Here is a 26,879-nt window from a genome sequence, read left to right as displayed (position 1 = left end):
TAGAAGCTCCACTGAAACCTGTTCAGCATCATAGCAACACTCAAGCCTCCAGTGACAGACGGGTGCACGAGGTGCATTGGTCAGGAATCAAACCTGGGTCTCCCGCATGGGAGGTGAGAATTGTATCACAAAACCACTGCTGCCCGCATACTACTCCATTTGAATCAGTCTACTTGATGATAAGAATACATTTAATAGACTCCAGTATTTCGCTGGGATTCTTGATAAGGAGCCTATGTAGAGCTAGGGAGTGGTGGAGCTGTAAAAGTGAAGCCCAGGGTGACCCCAGGCTTCTGCTTCCACCCCTCTGGTAGACCTGGCCTTCTAGTTGGTGAGAAAAGGCTGGCTGGGTGCCTGGCAGAGAGGAACACCACTGGGTGGTTCAGTCACTTGCCTCCACACTCTCACGTCCTCTATCAACACCTGCACGCTTGAGTCGCGGCCACACACACTCTTCCTGTTGATACAGGAAGTGTAATTCAGAAAGCTTTCCAGCAAGACAGGGAGCTCCACGCTCAGCCTCAGAGGAAAGAAGCTGGACAGCTAATTTGGGAGAGAAAGAAAAGGAGCCCGTGAGTTGAGAGGTAAGACCAAGAAGCCCCATGTCTGGGCCGTCTGGGTTGACTTGGGTAGAAAAGAAGTGACCTTCACTGTGTGCCCTGAGAGATGAGGCTCAAGGTAGCCTGGCCTCAGCTCCTCAGGCTGGATGTCCTCTTCTGCCCATGGAGGTATTCCAGCCCTGGTTGAATGGCCGGCAGATTGAGAAGGCAGAGATGGTCACAGGATGCACGTGTGTGTAGCATGTAAAGAAAACACATCTGAGGTCCGAATGTGCTCACATGCACTTATGATGATAGCTAGGCCCATGGGTACTTGTGAAAACATGTCTGCTCTTCATTTAGGTGGTTAACCCTCATCTCGAGAAAAGAACCCATGACATTTCCAGAGACTGGACCACAAGGAAGACCTCAGTGAGTGACCTCACAGAGGCCTGGCTTTGGTCACAGGAAGGAGACAGTGTGTGTGGTTCATCCTAAGTCCACCACAACTCCTGCAGAAATAGATCAGAAGGCACGACCCTCTCATCGTCAGGGGTAACAGCATTATCTTTGTATGCCTTGGGTACCAGTGCGTGTGTGTGTGTACACACGTAATATATATTATGTATATATACACAGCACATTGTGTGTATATATACACATACATACATGCACACAACACATGCATCATATAAAACTACAACAGTGGCCACACTTTTGAAGCTACAGGGAACCAGTAGTATTACAAAGGATTTTTTCTAGTACATGAATTCCCTGCTATTGAGGTCTTAAAATATAAAAGTTAAATCACGTTCTGTTGTTGTTGTTGGGTGCCATCAATTTCGACTCATAGAGACCCCATGTGACAGGGTAGAACTGCCCCCGGTGGTTTTCTGGGCTTTCATTTTCATGGGAGCAGATGGACAGGTCTTTCTGTTGAGGAGCTGCTGGGTGAGTTTGAACTCCCAACCTTTCAGGTAGCAGCCAAATGCTTACCTGTTGTGCTACCAGGGCTCCTAAATCATGTTTAGATACGCATTCAATCATTCCTTTTGTTTGGTGGGCGGGGCGGGAATCCCATGAGGGATTCAGGTGGATGAGGACTGTTCAGGTAGTCTGGGGTCTGATGTTACAACAAGAATAGCTAAAGACCCAATGTGACTTCAGAACCACGTGAGCAAAGAAGCAGCAGCAAACCCATTCCTTGAGTGTCAATTGTACAGGATAAATGAGCAACTTTTTTTTTTTTTAATTATAGTCTCTGCTTTTATCAAAAGAATTTTTTTCCTTGGTGCAAAGTTTAGGAATTCTCTAATTGCAGGAGCTCCTTCCTTTTCTTCTCCAAGGTTTCCCACCTTGCTCCAGCTGTTGTGGTGAAAGGAACACAAACGCTCAATATTCTGGGGTGGGGGGTGTTGATTTTGTTTCTGGCACCTGCTGTTTCCTTGCCCTGGGCATTGTCTAATTTAGTGTTTAATTGTGTGATGCAAGTTGTCTTAGTCATCTAGTGCTGCTAGAACAGACACACCACAAGAGGATGGCTTTAACAAAGAGAAATTTATTCTCTCACAGTCTAGGAGGCTAGAAGTCTGAATTCAGGGTCCCAGCTCCAGGGAGAGGCTTTCTGTCCTTGTTGGCTCTGGGGGAAGGTCGATCTTCTCCTGGCCTAGGACCTTCTCAGCACAGGGACTCCAGGTCCAAAGGACATGCCCTGCTCCTGGCTCTTCATTCTTGGTGGCATGAGGTCCCTCTCCTCTCTGCTCGATTCTCTGTTTTATTATCTCAAAAGAGACTGACTCAAAATGCAGCCTAATCCTGTAGATTGAGTCCTGCCTTGTTAACATAATAAAAAAATTATTAACATAACTGCCTTTAATCCTGCCTCATGAACATCATAGAGATTAGGATTTACAACACACAGGAAAATCACATTAGATCACAAAATGGTAGACAACTGCGCAGTACTGGGAATCACGGCCTAGCCAACTGATACACATTTTGGGGGGACACAATTCAACCCCTACCACATATATTTACATTTCTTTGCATTTAGAAAATAAAAAAATGTACATTGTTCATTCACTAGACTTCTGGATTCAAAACCTAGTCTACCACTTACTATGGCTTTGGGCAAGTCACCATACCTATCTGTGTAGAGTTCCTGCTTCTGTATAATGGGTACAGTAACGGTTTCCACATCTAGGGTTGCTATGAGTTGGAATCAACTGGATGGCACACAACAACAACAATAACAAATGTCTTAAGTAGGAGCCCTGGTGACATGATGGTTAAGTGCTTGGCTGCTAACCAAAAGGTTGGTGGTTCAAACCCACCCAGTGTGCTCCATGGGAAAAAGACTTGGTGATCTCCTCCCAGAAAGACAGAAGACCCTGTGGGCAGGTCTACTCTGTCACATAGGGTTGCAGTGAGTCGGAATCGACTTGACAGCACCCAACAACCTCTTGAGTAGGCCAGGTGTGGTTCAGTGTTAGAATTCTCACCTTCCATGTGGAAAACCCAGGTTTAATTTCCAGCCATTCCACCTAATGTGCAGCCACCACCTGTCTGTCACTGGAGGTTTGGGTTTCAGCTGAGCTTCCAGACTAAGATGGAGTAGGAAGAAAGGCCTGGCAATCTCCTTCAAAAATCAGCCACTGAAAACCGTATGGACTACAACAGTTTGATCCACAACTGATCACAGGCATAACCCGACTGGGCGGAGTTTTGTTCTATTGTGTCTGAAATGGCCACGAGACAGGGTCAGACTCCATGACAGCTAACAACGTAACAGCTTCTCAGGTGTGGGTTTAATGAGATAACACATGTGCTTAGAATAGTGTCAGGGCACACTGAAAGGGCTGGTGAATGTTAGCTGCCATTATTATTAAACCCTTTGCCACAGCTGAGCTCTTAACCACTGTGCCACCAGGGCTCCACCATTATTATTGCGTGGCACAGTGGTTAAGCATTAAGGCTGCTAACCAAAAGGTAGGCAGTTCAAATCCACCAGCTGCTCCTTGGAAACCCTATGGGGCACTTCTACTCTGTCCTATAGGGTCACTATGAGTCGGAATCGACTCAAGGCAACGGGTTTTTTAGTTTTATTCAATTAAGCTGTCAAACTTGAAGGGAGATGGTAGGAGGCTGGGAAAGATTGAAGGCAGGGTGGGGAGTTTGTAAAATGGCTTTAGGAGGAGACACAGGAGGTCAGAGGAACAGCCCCGTGCGGGTTACCCTGCAGAGCCGTAGAGGAGGCTGGGGAGCGAGAACAGCCACACTCCTAACCACAGGTCACACATGTGAGAGAAGTAAGCACCTGGCACTCCGTGGACTGGATCACAAGTGCTAGTACACAACTTGTATGTTCGTGTGCACAGCACCTTAGACAGAGGATCCATGTAACCATGACACCCAGATAACAGCAAACACGTGCCTAATGCAGCGTGCTCAGTGCCTTACACGCCTTCTCTCGCTTCAGTGTGTGAGATCCATTGTGATCACCCCTACTGTACAGAGGAGCTGGAGATGCCCTTGGAGCGCAGACCTGGGCAGTGGTGGAGTTGGGATCTGACTATCTCTGGAGCCCGTGCTCCTAACCCCACGTATCACCACTAGAATAAGGATTGAATGGCAATGAAACGTAACGGATGGGGGAATTCAAGAAATGATTTCAAGGTCACGTGGAGAATTAACAGCCTGGTGGGGAGCAGGATGCTGGCCTCCCGTTTCTAGACCCTTCATTCTGCACTGCTGCCCCGAGCTCTAACTCCTGGGCGGGCATCCTGCCTCCGCCCCTTCACTAAACCACTTTCTCTTCCTCACTTCAGTTTCTTTATCTGTTTAAGCCAGCTGCTGTCAGGTCGATTCTGACTCATGGCGACGCCAAGTGCATCAGAGGAGAACTGTGCTCCAAAGAATTTTCAATTGCTGATTTTTTAGAAGTAAATCACCAGGCCTTTGTTCTGAGGTGCCTCTGGGTGGGCCCGAGTTGCCAGCTTTTTGGTTAGTGGCTGCACGTGTTTACTGCAGAGTGGGTATAATAACCTGCCCTGCAGGGCTCACAGGGTTTTATGAGGTTCCAATTATGCTATATCTAAGAATTCTACTATAATCTTTCTGATTCGTATAAGAAATGTTGAAACTTACTTTCAGTAAAGGCAAGTTAAAGAGGAAGGGAAAGCACAACTGGTGTTGGTTCTTAATGACAGTTAAATAATGTTGTTTTTTTAAAATTAAGAAGTGTGATGTAGAGATTTCACAACGATACAGAAGTATTAGAGTAAAAATCCGCAGTCCCAGCTCCCACCCACGCTTGGACCTCTCGGTCTATACGTTCCAAAAGGGCAGAAATGGGAGTTAAATTTGGTTAGTTGGCATGTCATTAAGAATGATTCAGCTTATTCCTTCCAATGGCCACGCCGTATTCTCTTGGACTGATATTCCGTAACGGGTTTAACCAATCTTCATAAGTGGAAAATTATTTTCAATTTCTTGGTATTACAAACCAAACTGCAGTACTGTTCTTTTACGGATTCTTTGGTGAAACCATCCTACCTGTTCTTTTACTTTCAGAAGATCTAATAAGCAAACGGTGCTATATCGTTTTTTGTTTTTATTGGCTTTTCTTTGATTAGTCATGAGTCGAGTCTCAGTGTGCTAAAACACAGCTTTCTGAAAAACCAAAAACATTACCCCTCACCCAGAAAACAGTCAAAATACATGTTCGTTTTCAAGTGAAACGGCACCATTTTCTCCTGATTAAAAACAAGCAGGTGTTTGGGTACAAATATAACCCTATTAAAAAGCACCTTGTACAAATGCTCCTCTTTATAGCTTTTAACGGTGATAAAATAGGGGGGTTATAATGAACACAAGACAACTAGACTCCTGAGATAACTAATAAACACGACAACCTGATTTATTGCTGCGTCTCTGCTATAGTCTGTTGACAGATTTTTCTTTATGGAAAAATTACCATGGTTTAAATTTCTATCATATGGCACTTAATTCAATCGACAATATGGTACCAATTAGATCCTGCTTAAACTACCATCAGCCAGCAGACCACGGGACATGTTAAGTAGGACGACAATCAAAAGACTTCGTGGCAGCTTCCTCAGGGCCCGGGGGGTCGTACCCACACGGTGGATGAAGACGAGAGAGAAAGGGCAAGTTGTACACCTAACTGCCCCTCCTGGAATAGGAAATCTTCCAACTTCCAAAAACATGTGAAGAGTTCCTGTTTGAGTCTGTTGATTTTCACCCTTTCCTCCACTCCTGCGTCATCCTGTGTCCCTCGCTCTTTCTACTGTAGTGAAAATAGTTTTAAAAAACAACCCATCTCGAAATCCCTGCATGTGCAATTCAGTGACATTGATTATGGTCTTCATACTGGGCACTGGCTCTCACTACCCTTTTCTAAATCATTCCACCACCATTGACATAAACCTAAGTGGTGAAACATTGGGCTGCTAATCAAAAAGTCTGCAGTTCAAATCCATCAGCCACTCCTTGGAAACCCTGTGGGGCACTTCTACTCTGTCCCATAGGGTCGCTATGAGTCGGAATCAACTTGAGGGCAAACACCAATGCCCTTTAATCATAAGTTCCTCCTTTCTCCCTCCCTCCTACCCCTTGTAACCACCAATAATCTCCAATTTCTATATATTTGCATATTTCATGTAAGTGAAATTGTACAGTATCTGTCCTTTAGCTTATTTCACACAGCATGGTGTTCTCAAGGTTTGTCCACGTTGTGGCATGCATCAGAACTTCGTTTTTCTTTATTCCATGTGTGTATACACCACGTTTTATTCATCCATTCATCTGTTGACGGACATTTCAGCTGTTTCCACCTTTTGGCTATGGTGAAGAGCGCTGCAGTGGTGTGCAGGTTTCTGTTTGCGCTGCTGCTTTCACTTCTGGGTATATACCTACCGCTGGGGTTGCTGGGTCGTAGGACCATCCTCTGCCCCCTTTGACTGACATGTTACAAAAGAAAAGGCCTTCTACTCCAAAATCCTCTTTAACGTGAGGGTGGCTCACTGTAACGCAATTTTCACGTCCCATCGAGTGCTGTGTTTTGAGATTTCGTCGTTCTCTGAAGTCCTGGATGTTGACTGTGGTGAGAGAGCTGCCTTCTTTTCTCATTTTCCACTGGGGAAGGGCAGATCAGATCCTTGGTTTCAGGCACTGCCTCCCAGAACTCTACACAGCAGGACGTCTCAGAAGGGAAGACTGGAGGGGTAATAGGAAGAGATGGACGGTTGGAGGATGACAGCTCCCAAATTGACAAATGTCTTCCACGCAGTCCATGGCTGCTGTGCAGACTCTGAGTGGAGGCTGGCTTGTTATAAATGAAAAGACTAGCCCCTGGTGGGTTTGTTCATGTAGAAGACGCGTGAAAAAGGGAGCACCAGGCGAATGGCTTCTCCACTGCTTTCTTTGTTCCCTTTCCCATTGCTCTGCTTCTACACTGGGAGTAGAGTAGGAGACCAAGGAAATTCCTTAGAACTGGAGCAGTAATGCCGAACCCTAAACCATAGTAATAGGTACGATTTCCCGAGCTCCTGTTCTGTTCTGGGCTATTACAGACATTTTCCAAGCTCTCACAACAGCCCTTCGAGGTAGATATTAACCAGTTGCTGTCGAGCCGATTCCGACTCAAGGTGACGACACCATGTGTTGCAGAGTAGAACTGCGCTCCACAGGGTTTTCAAGGCTGTGATCTTTTTGGAAGCAGATCACCAGGCTTTTCTTTCTAGTGCCTCTGGGTGGGTTTGAACCACCAACCTTTTGGTGAGTAGTCGAGCGTTTAACCAATACGCCACCCAGGGACTCGTAAGGTAGATATTATGCACTCATTTTGCAAATGGAGAACCAAGGTTAAGAAACCTGCCCAAGGACACACAGCTATATGTGGGGTTCAAACCCTGACTGCCCAACTCTAAAACCTTCCACACCAGGCTGCCTTAGGGTTATGCTCAGTCCAGGCGACACAGCAGCAGCGAGTATGGTGCCAGCTGAATGAATTAACCATTAACCGCTCTGTGTGTGTGTATGTGTGTGTGTGTGTGTGTGTACGTGAGTGCTCCAGGATTGGCTAACTAGGAAGAGGCAAGTTAGGGGTTCAGAGGAAAAACATCCCATATGTTATAGCTTTGCCTGGCCTGTCCCTATTTCTAAATACCGTGACAAAATTTTCTGAAGCAAAGATCAAAGGACATATGGTAGGACTCAGGGGTTAACAAAAAGAAGAATAGTTGAAATTGGGAATATCTGGGGCAATTCAAAATGTGAGGCTCCAATCATTCCCAGAGCCCTGAAACTCATGGCGTTCTTTGGAAAACACCCTGAAATACTGACATGTTAAATCTCACCCTCCAAACTACTAATGATTCTCCTTGCAGAAATTAGGACTGCCTTATCCATCTGCTATATAAATGCATAGCAGTGAGCCCCCAAACAAACAAAATCCATTTCTGTCGAGTTGATTCTGACTCATAGCTACCCTCTAAGACAGAGTAGAATTGCCCCATAGAGTTTCCAAGGCTGTAATCTTTATAAAAGGCTGCTGAGTGGCTGGTGGGTTCAAACTGCGGACCTTTCAGTTAGCAGACGAACCCCTAACCACTGTGCCACTAGGGCTCCTGTGAGCCCCCAGGCCCATGAAAAGAACCAAGGTGTTGAAATGTTTGCACCAACTCTAAAATCTCTGTAAACAGTAAAAGAATTATTTATGGTATCTGGATACAAAATATAAAAAATAAACAGATTTCTTGCAGTATCCAAAAAAAAAAAATGCACTTTTTTTCTGTTTGTTTGGATACAAAATATAAAAAATAAACAGATTTCTTGCAGCAAAAATAGCCAGTAAGAAACTACAGTGGAAAAAAAAAAAAAGATATAATTCACAAAGGCCTCTGAAATTTGAATATCTAGAAATGAACTGAGGGAACAAAAGAGAACTTTGTGAAACAGAACTACGAAATCTACTTAGGGAAGTAAGACGTACAAACGGAAACAAGCCTTGCAGACGGTAGACAAGAAAACTCAATATAAATTCTCACAAATTAACGTATACATAAAAAGCAAAATTCCAGTGCATTTGGGAGGAAATGAACTTGATAAAATGTATCTAAACTGCATTTGGAATTTTAGATAAGAATGCCGAGGATGGTTGTGAAAAAGGACAAGTGGGGATGGGGATGGAGGGGTGCTTGCTGGGTCAGGTATGAAAGCTTCCCACGTCACATGGTTCCAGGATGGATGGACGTATCAATGGGAAAGGAGAGGAAGCAGGCACACACACACGTGCGCACATGCTCAAACTTAGTATGTGTCTGGCATGCCCTTCCTGGACGCTTGGGTTGCCTCTCACTTCCTTCAGGTCTCTGCCCAAATGCCACCATTTCAGAGAGGACTTCCCTGAACACCAGCCCTGCTTCCCCCTGTCCACAGCATGGTGAAGAGCTCGGCTGCCAACCAGAAGGTCGGCAATTCAAATCCACCATCCGCTCCTTCAAAACCCTATAGGGTAGTTCTACTCTATCCTATAGGGTCGCTATGAGTGGGAATCGACTCAACCGCAAAGGGTAACATGTTATAGGGATTCCTTGGGTGGCGAAAACTGTCAAGGTCCTTGGCTGCTAACCAAAAGGCTGGAGGTTCGAGTCCACTCAGAGGCACCTAGGAAAAAAGGTCTGGCAATCTACTTCCAAAAAATCAGCCATTGAACACCCCGTGGAGCAGGGTTTTGCTCTGACACACGCGGAGCGGTCGTGAGTCAGAGCTGACCTGACGGCAGTTGGCTAACACATTATTGTACGTATTTTTGTTTTCGTTGTTAGTTGCTGTGGAGTGGATTTCCACGCACAGCCTCCCTCCTCCAGAGTGTAAGTGCCCTGCTGTGTCCCCGGTACAGAGAACATTGAAGAATCCCCTGCAGGTATCACAGACCTTACACAGGTGCGTGTTATGTGACCCAGCATTTTCATTCCTTGTAATTTCTACACACACACACGCACACACGCACACAGATATTTGCTGTGATGTGTATAATCATAGCAAAAAAACAGAGATGAGATGAATTCCCAAAACAGGGTATGGCTTTAATAAATGATAGTGCCTAACTCTGGCAAAATACTATGTATAGTTATGTAAAATCCTGATGTACGTTTCTTTTGAGATGGAAAGATGATCCTTTATGTTGTTAAGTGAAAATAAGCTGGTTAAAAAGTAGTATGAACGGTATGGCTAAGGAGCCCTGGTGGTGCAATGGTTAAGAACTTGGCTGTTAACTGAAGGGTTGGCGGTTCAAACCTACCAGCCAATCCGTGGGAGAAAAGACCTGGCAATCTGCTTCTGCAAAGGTTACAGCCTAGGAAACCCAATGGGGCAGGTCTACTCTGTCCTGTAGAGTCGATATGGGTCCTTATCGACTTGATGGCACACAATAGTAACAAGAGCAGAGTATGACTGCACTCTGGTGAAAAAATACATGTGTACCAGAAGATGTACATGCAACCATTAAAGCATGTGTACCAGAAGATGTACATGCAACCATTAAAGCATATGTACCAGAAGATGTACATGCAACCATTAAAGCATATGTACCAGAAGATGTACATGCAAACATTAAAGCATGTGTACCAGAAGATGTACATGCAAACATTAAAGCATGTGTACCAGAAGATGTACATGCAAACATTAAAGCATGTGTAGCAGAAGATGTACATGCGAACATTAAAGCATGTGTACCAGAAGATGTACATGCAACCATTAAAGCATGTGTACCAGAAGATGTACATGCAACCATTAAAGCATGTGTACCAGAAGATGTACATGCAAACATTAAAGCATGTGTACCAGATGTACATGCAAACATTAAAGCATGTGTACCAGAAGATGTACATGCAAACATTAAAGCATATGTACCAGAAGATGTACATGCAAACATTAAAGCATGTGTACCAGATGTACATGCAAACATTAAAGCATGTGTACCAGAAGATGTACATGCAAACATTAAAGCATGTGTACCAGAAGATGTACATGCAAACATTAAAGCATGTGTACCAGAAGATGTACATGCAAACATTAAAGCATGTGTACCAGAAGATGTACATGCAAACATTAAAGCATGTGTATCAGAAGATGTACATGCAAACATTAAAGCGGTCACATCTAAACCCCAAACCTGTTGCTGTCGAGTCGATTCCAACTCATAGCAACCCCGTAGGACAGAGTAGAACTGCCCCATAGGCTTTCCAAGCAGCGGCTGGTTCTATCTAGTGCTGGAATAGTGAATGAATGCAGTTTATATTTTCATTCCTTTTTGATTCCCTCGTTTTAAAAGACTCTATATTGCTGCTGTACTCTAAAAAATTAATGTTACAAACTCATGTCAAAAAAAAAAAAAAAGCCATTTGTTACCTAATAATTTGCTTTGCTGTCTGCAAGCGATCAATAGGGGAAGCCAACGGTTTTTTAAAAATGTATGTGAGCCATAAGACAAACAGAAAATTCTACTTATTTCTTTTTTTTCCTTTCAATTATGAAAAGACAGGCAGCATTCCATTTTAACAGCAGAACCACTAGGTTCAGTCTCTGGGTGTAGATTGAAAACCAGTGGCCCAAAATGCAGACCCAAGAACATCCTGCCAAGGAGGAAGGCTGTGCTGGGACAGTCATCCCTCGTAGCAGGCGGACTGCACATTAAGCCCCTGACTCCATCATTACTGGTTGTGTGGTGGTGGGCAAGCTACTCAGCTTCCCAATCTGTAAAATGGGAAGCTGTACATATTCAATCAGCAAATGTATATACCTGTCTTAGAACAGGAGCCCTGGTGGCCCAGTGATTAAGACCAAAATGTCGGCAGTTTGAATCCACCAGCCGGTCCTTGGAAACCCTATAGCACAGTTCTAGTCTGTCCTGTGGGGTTGCTATGAATCCGAATCGACTCGACAGCAATGGGTTTGGGTTTGGTTTGGTTTTCTTACAACAGTGCCTAGAATACAAAAACAAACAAATAAATAACAGTTCCTACTGAGTTGATTAATGGTGACCGAATGTGTGTCAGAGCAGATTGCCAGGCCTTTCTTCCAAGGCACCTCTGGGTAGACTCAAACCTCCAACCTTTTGTTTTTTTGTTTTAATTGTGCTTTAGGTGAAAGCTTACAGCTCAATTTGTCATACAAAAATTTACACACATATTGTCATGTGACATTAGTTGCAATCCCTCTAATATGACAGCACACTCCCCCTTTCCAGTTCAGCCAACCAGTTCCTGTCCCTTTCTGCCTTCTCACCCTGCGTCCAGAAAGAAGCCGCCCATTTGATCTCGTGTATCTGCTTGAACTAAGAGCACACTCTTCTTCGTAAGTGTTGTTTTATGTTTTATAGTCCAGTCTAATCTTTGTCTGAAGAGTGGGCTTTGAGAATGGCTTTAGCTCTGGGCTAACAAAGTGTCTGGGGACCATGTCTTCTGGGGTTCCTCCAGTCTCAGTCAGACCACTAAGTCTGGTCTTTTTACATGAATTTGAGTTCTGTTGCACACTTTTCTCCTGCTCTCTGTTGTGTTCCCTGTCAGGGCAGTCATTGATGGTAGTCGGGCACAATCTAGTTCTTCTGGTCTCAGGCTGATGCAGTCTCTGGTTTATGTGGCACTTTCGTCTTTTGGGCTAATGTTTTCTTTGTGTCTTTGGTGTTCTTCATTCTCCTTTGCTCCAAGTGAATTGGGACATATTGATGCATTTTAGATGGCAGCTCTCAAGCTTTTAAGGCACGAGAAGCCACTCACCAGGGTGGGATGCAGAATGTTTTCTTAATAAACTTTGTAATGCCAATTGACCTAGATGTTTCCCAAAACCATAGTCCCCACACCCCAGCCCCATCTACTCTGTCCTCAAAGTGTTTGGCTGTGTTCAGGAAACTTCTTAAATTTTGCTTTAGTCCAGTTGTACTGACTTCCCGTGTATCGTGTGCTGTCTTCCCCTTCACCTAAAATAATTCTTGCCTCCTATCTAGTTAGTGAATTCCCCTTTCCCTCCCTTCCCACCCTTGTACCCATCAAAGAATGTTTTCTTCTGTGTTCAAACCTTTTCTTGGGTTCTTATATTAGCGGTCTCATCAATATTTGTCCTTTTGCAACTCACTAATTTCACTCAGTATAATGCCTTCCAGAGTCATCCATGACAAACCTCCAACCTTTTGATTAGCAGCCGAGCATAGTAACCATTTGTGCCACTCAGGGACATAAAATAAGTAGGTTGATTTGGTATTATTATCTCCTACTGCCATGTAGGAGCCCTGGTGCACTGGCTAAGGATTCCACATGTTAAGAAAAAGGTTGGCAGTTTGAATCCACCAGCTGCTCCTTGGAAATCCTATGGGGCAGTCCTACTCTGTCCTATATGGTCAGTATGAGTTGGAACTGACTCAATGGCAACAGGGTTTTTTTTTCTTTTTTCTTTTTTAATGCCACGTAGGACACACAGATGGAGCTTTAAAAACGTTTGTCCCATATTTCGCTTGTTCCTTCTTCATTTCCTGCGATACGCCTGTCACACCTCTTTCTTCCACCATTTGACTCATAAATGCAACGAAGAGAAGGTGTCACAGGAGCTCTTTAATTCTTCAGAAACCTATTTTAAAAGGCAGCTCCTCCTAGGAAAGCTGCGCTTACATCATATCAGTAACACAAAGCTGAACATCACACTCATCCGAGTAGCTCAGAGGCTGAGAAATCACCATGCAGCACTCAGTACCATTTCCTCAGGTGGGTTAAAAACAAGGAAGTCAGCTCCTGGGGTCTGAATTTCACAGGAGTAGGTGTGTTTCACTGTTCCTAAAGACCACCTGGCATGTTGAGCCCATCTTTTTGGGTTTCAAATAGAGTATGGGTGTAGCAGCCCTGGTGGTGCAGCAATTAAAAGCTTGGCTGCTAACTGAAAGGTCCACGGTTCAAACCCACCAGCTGCTCCAGGGGAGAAAGATGCGGCAGCCTGCTTCTGTAAAGATTTACAGCCTTGAAAACCCTATGCGGGCAGTTCTGCTCTGTCCTAAAGGGTCGCTATCATTTATAATCTGGGGTCAGGGAAGATCAGGGCCATAAACCTTGCTGTGAAATTTCTGGCCATTCATTTTATTAATCCACTGTTCACTCTATTGTTGTCTGGTCTGCAATCATATTTTTATACTTTAGAAGATGCTCAACACTCTTTTTTAGAAATAAAGAGTGAGTGGCTAAGCTCCTTGGCTGGCAAATCCTTCTCTCATCCCAGCGGAGATTTTTGTGACCCTGTCACTGTCCCCACTGGGTGGACCTGTGAGGCCAGACATGCTCAGGGGCAGCTCTCTGAGCTCCTCACCCCACACTGTATCGTCTAAGTGATTTTGCTCACAGACCTCCTAAGAGAACTTGAGAGAGCTTTGTGCTCTGAGCCTCCCTGGAAATCAGCATTTGCAACTTCCCCTTTGGTGTCTGGGAAGCTTTAATTTCTTGGGTAATCAACACACTGTGCATCAATGTAAGATTTACCAGCCAGTGACCTGTACAAGGGAGCCTGGCTGAGGGTGTGAGTGAGGCCAAAAATCTAGTCCATGCTCTACTAGACTGGAGAAAGGATACCTTTTTTAAAATGTACACAGCAAAACGTACACCAATTCATCAATTTCTACCTGTACAATTCAGTGACATTGATCACATTCTTCAAGTTGCGCCACCACTCCCACCCTCCTTTTCTGAGTTGCTCAGCCCCCATTAACATAAACTCTCTGCCCCCTAGGGTTCCTATCTAATCTAATCTAATCTAATCTAATCTAATCTAATCTAATCTAATCTAATCTGTTGTCAATTTGATCTCGTAGAGATAGATCTTAAAAGAGCACAATGCTCGAGGCAGACTTTCCTTACTAATTAAGCTAAACTATCGTTTGGTTTAAAGAAGACTTCAGGGGATATTTTTGGTTTAAGGTTTAAAGATTATCTCGGGGCAATAGTTTTAGGGGTTCATCCAGCTTCAACAGCTCCAGGAAGTCTGGGTTCCATGAAAATTTTAAATTCTGTTCTGCATTTTCCCTCTTTTGATCAGAATTCTTCTATGGAATCTTTGATCTAAGTGTTTTATAATGGTAGCTGGGCACCATCCAGTTCTTTTGGTCTCACGGCAAAGGAGGCAGTTGTTCATAAGGGACATCTTTTTTCTAATTCTCACAAAGGCTCCAGCATCTCACTAAGCCCATTGTCTGCAGGGCTGCACCATCTGACATGGGTGCCCTTTACACGCGCACATATGACAGACTCTGGCTGAGGGGTGTACTTGGGGTGGGAAAGTCTGTAGTGCAGGGAGGTGGGAATGGAGATTTGACATGGAGCTTTGCTGGTAGAACAGTCATGGGCCAATCCATTTTAGGAAGGATGACATTTGCAAGCTAAGAACCTAGCAATAGATTCTATTAACACTGACTGTATCAATGAGCTTCTAGAAACTCTTTGTGCACCCTATCTGACTTTGGGGACTATTATCTTCATCATTCTACTTTTTATATGCCACATGCCCTTGACCTCTCCCAGCTGGTCATGAGCTGCTGAAATGGAGACATACACAACGTGCCTCCTCTAAGACGAGGACTCCCGCCAGAGACAACCCTTGGCTATGACACGCCTCAGGAACAGCATACATTTCACATAGAGTCCAAGTGAAAGGGTTCTGTTGAGTGTAGACGTGGCCACAAATCCCAGCTGTGCCGCCTCCTATAAAATAATAATAATACTCAGGACCATTCATGGCACACTGCCTATGCACCAGGCACTCAAAGCTGTGTGTCTCAGCTGGATGGCTGTGAGGATTTAAAGAGGTTGTGTAAAGCATTTAGACTGCCTGTTGTTGTTGTTAGGTACTACCGAGTCTGTTCCGACTCACAGTGACCCTGCGTACAACAGAACAAAACGGTGCCTGGTTTTGCACCATCCTCCTGATCATTGTTATGCTTGACCCCATTGGAACGTGCTAAATCCTCCATAAAAATCAGCTCTTCTTAATATTTAGACACTGGACCTGCATCAACTTTAACAGGTCAATTCCTTGAAGAAAAAGTAAACTAGACATGTTGGGAAGAGGGTTAATTCCTCAGATTGGGGGACCATTTTGTGAATCACAACAGTAATTTTCTAAATGGCTCTGAGTAACCTGGGAAAAAGTGTGTATGCAGCCCAGCCCAGCTGGCTTCCTGGAGAGTAAATTGCCCATTGGAATGGCCTGACCATTACTTGCTCATAATGTGAACTGCTTTATGTATGTATACATTTAGTTATAGCACATTTGCCTGGAAAACTGCTGGGGAGATGTTTTTGCGTAAATAGCTGATCTATCTTTTTTGTCGAATAAAATGTCAACTATCTGATTTAGATTTTAAGTTCAGCTGGTTCTTTACATCAGGAAGTATCAATCCAGAGTAATTGGCAAGTAGGCACACTTTCAAGTGATACGATGATAGCCCTGTCACCTTTTCCCATGATTCTGCTTTTTTTTTTTTTTTTCAATCATTAAGGATTCTTATTTCAGAATCTGGTCAAGATAGATCTTTTGCTCTTTTGAAGTGGTGGTTGTCAATGGAGCAGGAACCAGGGAGACTCTGAGAGGATGGTCAGACCCTGTTAATTACGGACTGCGTTCTGGCCAGCTGCTGCCTTTGGTGACACAGTCCTCATCTTCCTGGCTGGACTTAGGGGACAAGCAGCTTGGCTTAGCAAAGATGGCAGATGGACAGGAGGCAACTGACTATTGACCCCGACCTCTGACCCCATCCCCTCCCTCTGTACTCTAGAAATGTGTCCGTAGGAAAGACAAACAAATTAAAGTATCTCCAGTTGAGACCTTAGAGGTCATCTATTCTAACCTTCCACCAGGCCTGTTACTCTGCTTTTCCAACACGCTTTGATAAGTAGGACTCGATTCTGTTTAGCTGCTCTGCCAGCAGAAACCTTGCTGCCGCTTTTTATGGCCATTCCTTTTTCAAGAGCTCTGATTACTTGAAAGTCCTTCATTTCGTACTGAAGTCAGCCTCTTTGTAACTTCTACCTTTGTATCCTGTTTTGCTTTCTGGCGTCTCAGTGGATAAATCTAAGAACGTGAGATTGACGTAGGCAAACAGATCATAAATCTTCATCTTCAAGGTGTCCTCTGGGCCAAACAACAACAGCCAACATGTATTAATCTCCAGTGGCATGGGTTTGAAGAGACAGGCTCTGGAAAACTCATTCCTTGAACTCTGAAATTAACCTTCTTTAAGTGGGTCACTTCTGCTCATCCTTCCAGCCACATAAACATTAGATGCGTCTTGGGAGTTTGTCCCATGAGAACGGGCTAGGACAAAGATAGAAAGACAGAGTGCAAGTGAGCAACCTGGGGGTGGTATTTTTCAAACTGGGGTTGGTCCATGGCAGCAGCAGCCAAGAAACTAAATGACGTATTTCACTAGGCAAATCTGCTGCAAAAGACCTCCTTGAAGTTTTAAAAAGCAAAGATATCACTTTGCCGACTAAGGTGCACCTGGCCCAAGCCATGGTTTGATCAAATGCCTAGTGTGCACGTGAAAGCTGGACATTGAAAAAGGAAGCCCAAAGAAGAATTGATGCGTTAGAACTGTGGTGATGGCAAAGAATGTTGAATATCCATAGACAGCCAAAAGAAGGAACACATCAGTCTTAGAAGAGATACAATCAGGATGTGCCTTAGAAGCAAGGATGCCATAACTTTGGTTCACTTACTTGGGACAATACATCGTGAAAGACCAGTCGCTAGAAGACGACATCCTATTTGGTAGAGGGTCAGCAAAAACAAGGGAAACCCTCCATGAGGTGGATTGATACAATATTCACAGTAATGGACTGAAATATATCGGTGATCATGAAGATGGTGCAGGACCAGGCAACATTTCATTCTATTATACACAGGGAAGGGCCGGATTACCCCAAAACCAAGTTACCAAGGCCCAAGTGTGCCTTCCCACCCATGTGCAGTGTACAATTTCACCTGACCCCCCCACCACGTAAAAGATGTGCTGAAGTCCATGTGAAATTCTCACCACAGATTAGTAAGTAAATACGATTAAGCCCTTGGGTATCTTGCTCAGTGCAAGCCCGTGCACACCCTGCCTGTTGGTTAATCCTCTTTTGACATGGGGTCGTCATGAGTTGGAGCCAACTGGACAGCAATTAACATTTTTCATAGCTGTCCTAAAGGAGGCCTCAGCTGGGAAAGGGAGCTACCAGGAGAGGGCTGAAGACCCACCTGCTTCACGAATGTCCTTTCCTGAACTAATGCCAGGTCTTTCCTGGGACGCACATTTTCCGCATAGTTCTCTGGGTAGGTCATCAGCATCAAGTTGGGAGGAGGAGGCTTCTTGGGGCCATCCTTCTCAGCCCTTATTTATTCAAACATTCCAGTGTTTGTGGAGGAGGGGTGTGGAGAAACAGACTTTCACATCAGGGAGTCAGCAAGACGGTGAAGCGCCTGATGAGGAGCCAGAAGACCCCCTAATCTGGGCCTGGGCAAGTGACATCAAACCTTTTGAATTTTGTGTTTCTCACCTCTTCAAGGGGAATAACAACCATTGACGCCCTGCAGTGGTGTTAGAATTGGATGAGACCATGAACATAAATGACAATGAAAGCCCAGCCAATGCAACAGAGGGAGTGGGACTGAATATGCTAATTAAAATGTGACTAACGCAGATTCATCCGTAAGTCCTAGTTTTCTAAACAGCTGAGTCATGTGCACTAAACTTCTGGGCGAATGGCATCCTGGAGATGACATGGTGATGCATACAGTAGTGCCTCCACCGGGATCAGGACCTGGTGGTGCAACGGTTAAATGCTTGGGTGTTAACTGAAAGGTTGGTGGTTCAAACCCACCCAGCTGCCCATGGGAGAAAGCCTTGGGAATCTGCTCCCATAAAGACTGCAATCTAGAAAACCCTGTGGGGCAGTTCTACTCTGTCACATGACGTTGCTGTGGGTCAACGTGGGAACCTAACAACAATCACCCAGGATTGCCACCATATTCCATTAATCTCACAGTTCAATCAAGCAGATTTATACGCATCAGCACTGTGCTCATCTTAGACTTTAAATAACTTTAATTAATAATACTTTCTCAGTGTGTCAACACAACCCACCTCTTCATTTTGAAAGAACATGAATAAATATAGAAATAAAAAAGTCAATTATTAGAACCAAAAATGAGAAAATATAATTAATTTGAGAGGCTTTACTACAAAAGAAATTCCCTGAGGCCACTGACTACATGTTATTTAAAAATACCACATACTTATATTTCTATGTTTCTCATGTAATAAGTTTGAGTTTCTCAGGGGGAAAATAGTATTATTGAAAGAAAAATAATGATGACAAGTGTTAGTGAGCCAGAGTCCCCTGGTGTGCAACCAACATCCTGGGAGCAAGTTAAGTGCCTTAGAAAGCGACACAAACTCTTGTCATTGAGTAAATTACTGCTTCAATGCACTAACAAGGACCCCAGTGGATTGGAAGAGTTCATTCAGCTTCCCAGAGCTTCAGGCCTAATCCCCACGCAGCATTTGTGCTCTGTGAGAATCTGGATCTGCCTTCATCCATATCTATTTTTGTCTTCTAAGAATGGGAACTTCTTCAGGGTAGAGACCATATCTTTACAATTATCATTGGCAACTGGCCCAGCCCCACGCTCCTGAGATCCTAGTAAACACTCTTCTGGCTTCTTGACTAGAACGTGCTTTGCCACTGATCGATGCCCAAATTGTCCTGATAATGTTTCCCTGCCGCCCTATTAAAACAGTATCACAACCTGCTGACAAGCTCCACAGCCTGGGTGATGAGAAAATCCAGACATTTTGCCTAAGTTGACTACCTTCTACTCAGTTATCTAATAGGTAGCATTTTATTTTTCTTTGGTAGCCCAAAGTTATTAAAGACTGAAAATCAAATCCAAAAAAAAAAAAAAAAAAAATTGAGTCCATTCTTTTGTTGTTGTTGTTTGAATATATGTAAACATATAACAAAACATTTGCTATTTAGACCATTTTTAAGTGTATAATTCAGTGACATTAATTATATCCACCATGTTGTGCAAATATCAGCACTATCTTTTTCCGAGAGTTTTTCATCACCCAAACAGAAATCTGTAAGCGGTAACTCCCTTTTCTCCCTCCTCCCAGCCTGTGTTGTTGTTGTTAGTTGCCCTCAGACTGACTCCAACTCTTGGTGACCTTGTGCATAACAACGAATGTCGCTTGGTCCCGAACCATCTTCATGATCAGGGGTATGTTTGAGTCCCTTGTTGTGACTACTGTGTCGCTCCGTCTCATTGAGGGTTTTCCTAGTTTTTGCTAACCCTCTACTTTATCACAGCCATGATGTCCTCTTCTAGCGACGGGTCTGTCCTATGTCATGTCCAAAGTAAGCCAGCCAGAGTCTCACTGTCCTCACTTCTGATTGTATTTCTTCTAACACTGGTCCGTTCATTCTTCTGGGAGTTAACGGTATATTCGATATTCTTCACCAAAACCATAGTTTGAATGCATTGATACTTCTTCTAGCTCAGCTCCCGTTTTCATTGGGGTAACCACCAATAAGCTTTGGTCTCTATGCATTTGCCTCTTCTAGATATGTCATTTCAGGTAAGTGGGTGCAGTTCATTCTTGATAGGCCAGAACAGAGAGACGTGGAATCTATAATCCAGAGTGGATGCACAGGGCCAGGGAATACCCACCCTCATCTGTAATAATGAAATACAAATGAGTCTCTGGCCGAATATCACATTTCTTAAACAATTCATCGACATCCTTAATGTGACCCACCAGGCACTGCTAGAATTGGCATTATGTATGTAGTCTTATGATTAATTGTTCCTAAGCCTGTCTGTACTGGTTGTGTCTAAGCAATTGCCATGTTGCAAGTTTTTTCTATGGCTATTACAAGGAGCCTGGAATTAGAGCCACAGTCTCCTGTCCCCACGACTTGCTTGTTATTTCACTCTCTTGTTTTTCTGGAGTATATCAACTTCACATACCTCCAAAGAAAAGGATGTATGGGAGATAAACTTTCTGAGATCCTTCTGTCTGAAAATATCATTATTCTGCCCTCACACTTGCCTGAGAGCCGTCTGGGTATAGCAGCCTTTAGAAGTTACTTTTTATCTTTGTTGTTCTGACATATCAAGGATAGTCTCTCTTTTCATTAATTGTTCTGGGCACTCAGGGAGCCCTTTTACACGTGAAGAGTTTTGTCTTTGGCTTTGGAAATTTTTTCTTCAAGTATTTCTTTGATAATTTTTTCATCTCCAATCCTGTACGTTAAACCTTCTGGACTGGCCTTCTATGATTTCTCTTTTTCAATTTCTTCACCCCTCCCCTGCCCCCCACATAGTCTAAGAGGAGAATCCTTGAGCTTATTTTCTAGTCCTTCTTTGATTTTAAACAAATTCTGTAGTCATTCTTTATTTATTTTTTAATCTGCGAGGATCTCTTATTCTCTAATTTTTTCTTTTTCTTATTGTTTTGTTCTAAGTATAACCCTTTGCCTTGGAGTCAATTCCGACTCATAGTGACCCTATGTTGTCGTTGCTAGGTGCCGTCGAGTCGGTTCCAACTCATAACAACCCTCTAGGACAAACTGGAACTGCCCCATAGGATTTCCAAGGAGCAGCTGGTGGCTTCGAGCTGTGGACCTTTCGGTTAGCAGCCGAGCTCTTAACCCCTGCGCCACCAGGGCTCCGCTCTGAGTTTAAGGGTACAACATCTCTTTAAAATTTCCCTGGGGCGTTAACTAGAGCGTTTTAGTGCTGTCTGCTGCCCCCTGACTGTCATTATTTTTTTCTGGGTCCGTTTTCCTGTTTCTACTGTATGCTTGCATGCCTGGCAATCCTCAGGTTTTGCATTTCTATTTAAGGGAAAAGGACTAACGGAGAAGGACTGTGTGTGTTGCCCACGCTTGCTGTTAGTAGGTCTATTTTCTAGCTCAGTCTTTCTCCTCACGGAAAACTTTGACTAGGAGCTGTGAGGGGCCCGCAGCGCTTGTGTCTTCTGGAAAGTTTTGCTTTACGGTAAGATAATTGTGAGCTACCATCATCCTGGGGACTTCTAAATGCCCAAATCAGGAGGGCTTTGTTCTAGGACTCCAACACAATTAAAGCCGTTTTACAAAGAGGGAACTAAAGTTCAGAGTCTTGCTTGTGGTTAAATAGGCAGTGTGTGATGACACCAGCATTTGAGAAGTCCACCTGATGTACATATGTATTCTCATTCCACTAAACCAAATAAACGTCAAGATACAGTGAAAAATAGTGTTCTATGAATAATTAGCCTTATGTTTTTTTTTTTTTTTTTAATATAGGCATTCGTATACCATATAGTTTAAGCTTCCACCTTGCTGGTCATATCACCAGCAACACACCAGGGACGCGGCACCATTTCATCCATGTAACAGCCATTTTTTTTCTCTCTTCAGCAATTAATCCACTCTCTGCTATTAAAGAAAATGAGATAATTAAAATCCCCTCACACTCAGAAGGCATCTAAGTAGAATTAACAGTTTCACAAGAACCATGTGCTGTGGAACTAGAGGGCATAATTTATCCCTGCGTTGGGCAGGCCATGGGATAGTAGAAATGTATTGGATTATTTTTAGTAGATATCAAGAAAGCCATATTCTTCCTAATTCTAAGGTTTTGTCTTGATTCTGAAGGTCATGACTACCTCACCTTTTTTAAAATCCACTTTTTGAGAAACTGTTGATGACAGTGATCTAGCTATTAGAAAACCATTGCTAAAAATGAAAAAGTAAGCATTTATTGGCCACCTAGGATTTTTTTTTTTTTTTTTTTTAGGATATAGCAGACACTCTGAAATTAAACGTTGGTTTCTTAATAACATTTCTCATACAATCCTGGGAGGGAGTCATAGATGTTCTGTGGAAAATAGATTCTAAGGTCAAGTAAATTTGGTCAAGCAAGTTAAATCCTTTCCTTCGCTGTAGGCCTTCTCAGAGCCATTCCTTGCTAATTTGCATTGTGGATCTCTGAAAGATTCATAATTTGGGGAACGCACATCTTGGGAAACATTCAATTTAGATAACTGACATTCTGAGGAACTTTGATGTAGTTTATTAAAGAGCCATTTTTTTCCCTCTCCTGTCCAGAGACGTTCTTGTCCTCAGTTACGAATGCTGTGCCAGGGCGCCTACAGGTAGTCTTCCACTCCAGCGCCATTTTTAGTTTCCACTACTCAGAGTTGGATAGCGTCACTATCGTGATCTCCTCCACTCTCTGCCTCTCTGCTCTGACCATTTCTTTCCTTTTTTCCACTTGTCTAATACATTTTATTTATTAATTTTATTGTGCTTTAGGTAAAAGTTCACAGAGCAAATTAGCTTCTCATGAAACAGTTAATACACAAATTGTTTTGTGACTTTGGTCACCAATCCCGTGATGTGTCAACACTCTCCCCTTCTCCACCCCGGGTTCCCTGTCTCCATTCATCCAGTTTTCCTGACCCTTCCTGCCTTCTTATCTTTGCTTTTCAGCTGATGTACCTATTTGCCTCATATGCATGATTAAACTACAAAGCACATTCCTCACTTATTGTTTGCCCTATAGATCTGTCTAATCTTTGGCTGAATGGTGAACCTTGGGAGTGACTTCAGTACTGAGTTAAAAGGGTATCTGGGGACCATACTCTTAGAGTTTCTCTAGTCTCTGCCAGACCAGCAAGTCTGGGTTTTTGTGTGTGTGTGTGAATTTGAATTTTCTTCTACATTTTTCTCCTGCTCTGTATGTGACCTTCTATTATGATCCCTGCCAGAGAAGTCAGTGGTGGTAACTGGGCACCATCTAGTTGTTCTGGGCTCAGTCTGGTGGGGGTTGTGGTAGTTGTTGTCTATTAGTCCTTTGGACTAATCTTTCCCTTGTGTATTTGGCTTCCTTCATTCTCCTTTGCTCCAGCTGGGATAGAACCAGCAGATGTATTTTAGATGGCTGCTCACAGGTTTTTAAGACCCCAGTCGCCACTCACCACAGCCAGGTGGAGAACATTTTCTTTACAAACTATGTTATGCCAGTTGAGCTAGATGTCCCCTGAGAACATGGTCCCCATGGCCCTCAGCCCGGTAACTCTGTCCCTCAGGGAGTTTGGGTGTGTCTATGAAGCTTCTATGACTTTGCCTTGGTCAAGTTATGCTGACTTTCCCCCAAAATATGGAAGCTTCACAAATTGTCATGTCCTCCTTGAGCAGGGGCCATGGTAATCTTCCGTGTATCGTTCCGATTTTAGTATATGTGCTGCCAAAGCAAGACCTCTGATCATTTCTTAATTTTTTCCCTTTTTTTTAAAAAAAATTGTGCTTAAGTGAAAGTTTACAAATCAAGTCCGTCTCTCATACAAAAATTTGTATACACCTTGCTATACACTCCTAGTTGCTCTCCCTCTAATAAGACAGCACACTCCTCTCCCCATGTCCTTTCAGCCAGCTCCTATCCCTCTCTGCCTTCTCATCTCCCCTCCAGACAGGAGCTGCCCACATAGTCTCATTTGTCTACTTGAGCCAAGAAGCTCACTCCTCACCAGTATTATTTTCTATCTTATTACTCCAGTCCAATCCCTGTCTGAAGAGTTGGCTTTGGGAATGGTTCCTGTCTTAGGCTAACAGAAGGTCTGGGGACCATGGCCCCCGGGGTCCTTCTAGTGTCAGTCAGACCATTAAGTCTGGTCTTCGTACAGGAATTTGAGGTCTGCATCCCCTGCTCTCCTGCTCCCTCAGGGATTCCCTGTTGTGTTCCCTGTCAGGGCAGTCATCTGTTGTAGCCAGGAACCATCTAGTTCTTCTGGTCTCAGGTTGATGTAGTCTCTGATTTATGTGGCCCCTTCTGTCTCTTGGGCTCATAATTACCTTGTGTCTTTGGTGTTCTTCATTCTACTTTGCTCCAGGTGGGTTGAGACTCACTGATGCATCTTAAATGGCTGCTTGCTAGCATTTAAGACCCCAGACGCCACTCTCCAAAGTGGGATGCTGAATGTTTTCTTAATGGATTTTATTATGCCAATTGACCTAGATGTCCCCGGAAATCATGGTCCCCCGACCCCTTCCCCTGCTACTCTGGCCTTTGAAGTTTTCGGTTTATTCAGGAAACTTCTTTGCTTTTGGTTTAGTCCAGTTGTGCTGACCTCTCCAGTATTGTGTGTTGTCTTTCCCTTCACCTCCTTGCTCAATTTTTTTTAGTGATGCTGTCTTTTAGTGCCTTTGCTTGCTGGTCTACAAAATGTTGACATATGAACATATTAGGATTTAGTGAGAAATGATGAATAAAAATGATGGCCTACCTATTACATGAAGGCTCTTCCTACTTTGGTAATAACAAATAAATTTGAAATAAAGTTCCTGCTTTGGGAGGTTTCGCTCATGATCATTTCTGCCTTTGGAAAATGATACCTCATTGTGGTAGCCAACAAATTTGAAAGTATACAAAGACTTAGGCTCTTTTGAACAAACCAAAAGTCACGCAATGTACCAATAAAAAAAGACAGTAGGAAGACCCGAGCGTTGCAAATATGGAGAAGGACAACTTTACACAGAGAGAATCACCAAGATGCATTGGTCTATTGCACATTAATTTCTCTGATTTATGACAAATCACTATGATTGGTTATTAATTTGACTGAAACCTCCTTTTCTACCTGGCATCTTGTTTAGTTTATGGCCCCACTGCCCATTGTATCTGGCTGAGTGGGAAATTCAAAGTCCTTCTCACCCCAGGTACCTTTGTGTGTGTGCTTTCCTCTCTGATTTGGTCTGATTCCCCCTCCACTGGCCAAACCCATCCTTTAAGAGTCAGCTCAAAGCCTCCACCAGCTCAGGCATTTCTAAGTCAATTGATTCCTCCAACATTCATTGAGCACTTTGTGTATAATCTAGGATTGCCAACCGGCAGTGCAAAGAGCCAGTCCACGAGGGAGCTTCACTTACCTGTCTTCACTGTGAGAAGCATCTTCTGTAAACTGTAGCTATTCTTCCTTTATTGTCACCATCTTTGGACCATTTCACCTTCACACGTAAACCTTCACATTGGCAGTCGTAATCTAGTTCTGACCCTGGGTGGCTCAACTACTAACGGAAAGTTTGGCGGTTTAAATCCACCCAGAGGCACCTGGAAGAAAGGCGTGGTGATCTGTTTCCAAAAAATCATAGCCTTGAAAACTCTATGGGGCGCAGTTCTACTCTGTAACACACAGCGGAACTGTGAGTCCGATGTGAAGACAGCTGGTTTGGTTTTGGTCTAATCCAGTTCTGTCCATACTTAGGCTGGTAAGATGAAGTTAAAAGGCTGAGGTGGAGTGAAGGACCCCTCCATATCATGACCATCTTCCAAAGCTCCATTTCAATTGCCTCTAGAAGGTAGTTCCCCTCTTCATTTCCTACCCTCAGATTTCTGAGAGTAACTAGAGTGATTTTGGGTAAGTGTGAGCCTCATCCTGCAGGCGTCAGGCTTCTGTTTCGGTAACTACTTACAGGGAGAGCAAACAAAAATAAAACCTTGTCTAAGTAGGCAAGACAGCAGTAACTTGCCCAATTTTTACCTTGTTATAATTTCATTTTACCTTCAGAAATGGTCCTCAGATACAATGACCTCTGTGGGAGGCATTAGGTAGGGCTGTTAGAGTCATCGATGGTGGCAGATTCTGTGACAGGGTTACCCACTGAATGTGTCTATTCAGAGCTCGATGAAACACACATTCCAGCTGTGCCTAGAAAGTAACTTTATCACAGGCTTATTCAAGAGAACCCTAGGGGACAGGTCTACTCTGTTGCATGGGGCACTAGGATTCGGAATCAACTTGACGGCACCTAACAACAATGACAACAATTCTTCCAGGAGTGTTGCCTTTCATTGGCAGCACAGTGGTTAAGAGCTCAGCTGCTAAGCAAAAGGTTGGCAGTTCAAATCCATCAGCGACTCCTTGGAAACACTATGGGGTATTTCTACTCTGTCCTATAGGGTCACTAAGAGTCGGAATCTACTCAATGGCAATGGGTTTGGTTTTTTGTTTTTCAAGTTTCTCTAAGAAGCTTCTCCTCAAGGTCTGATAATGCTTCCTTTTCTGGATTATTTATTAAACACCGTTGCTTAAATGCCCAGATGAAACCCTTCTGCTGCCAGGCCGTTCTTGCTCTGTCTGTTCTGATGAGTTGGTTTTGATCTTTGCCAAGCTGTTTTTATTTTTAATTAGGTCTTCAGGCTTCATCTCTGTCAGGGTAGTCTTTAAGAGCATAACCTACCCCATTCTAACGG

The 26,879-nt window shown here is 43.7% G+C and overlaps 1 protein-coding gene and 1 non-coding gene across 4 annotated transcripts in view; one reads left to right on the top strand and one right to left on the bottom strand.

Moving 5' to 3' along the window:
- The first annotated feature begins 423 nt into the window (after nucleotides 1-423).
- The window catches only part of AFF3 (ALF transcription elongation factor 3), a 667,929-nt gene continuing 641,473 nt past the window's right edge, over nucleotides 424-26,879 (top strand). Inside the window, exon 1 of one of the 3 annotated variants that reach the window (XM_023552564.2) lies at nucleotides 424-584. The gene's annotated coding sequence lies outside the window, so the exon portion shown is untranslated. The remainder of the gene's footprint in view (nucleotides 585-26,879) is intronic. The other 2 variants (XM_064268477.1, XM_064268478.1) reach the window with 2 other exon arrangements.
- On the bottom strand, nucleotides 23,784-23,885 carry LOC111751585 (U6 spliceosomal RNA). The gene has a single exon (XR_002786719.1). It is a non-coding gene; the product is annotated as a U6 spliceosomal RNA (small nuclear RNA).

The sequence above is a fragment of the Loxodonta africana genome, chromosome 15 (genome assembly GCF_030014295.1).
Source record: "Loxodonta africana isolate mLoxAfr1 chromosome 15, mLoxAfr1.hap2, whole genome shotgun sequence".
NCBI lineage: Eukaryota > Metazoa > Chordata > Mammalia > Proboscidea > Elephantidae > Loxodonta > Loxodonta africana.
Note: the sequence above shows the minus strand (reverse complement) of the source record. Positions and strands in the feature narration are given on the sequence as shown.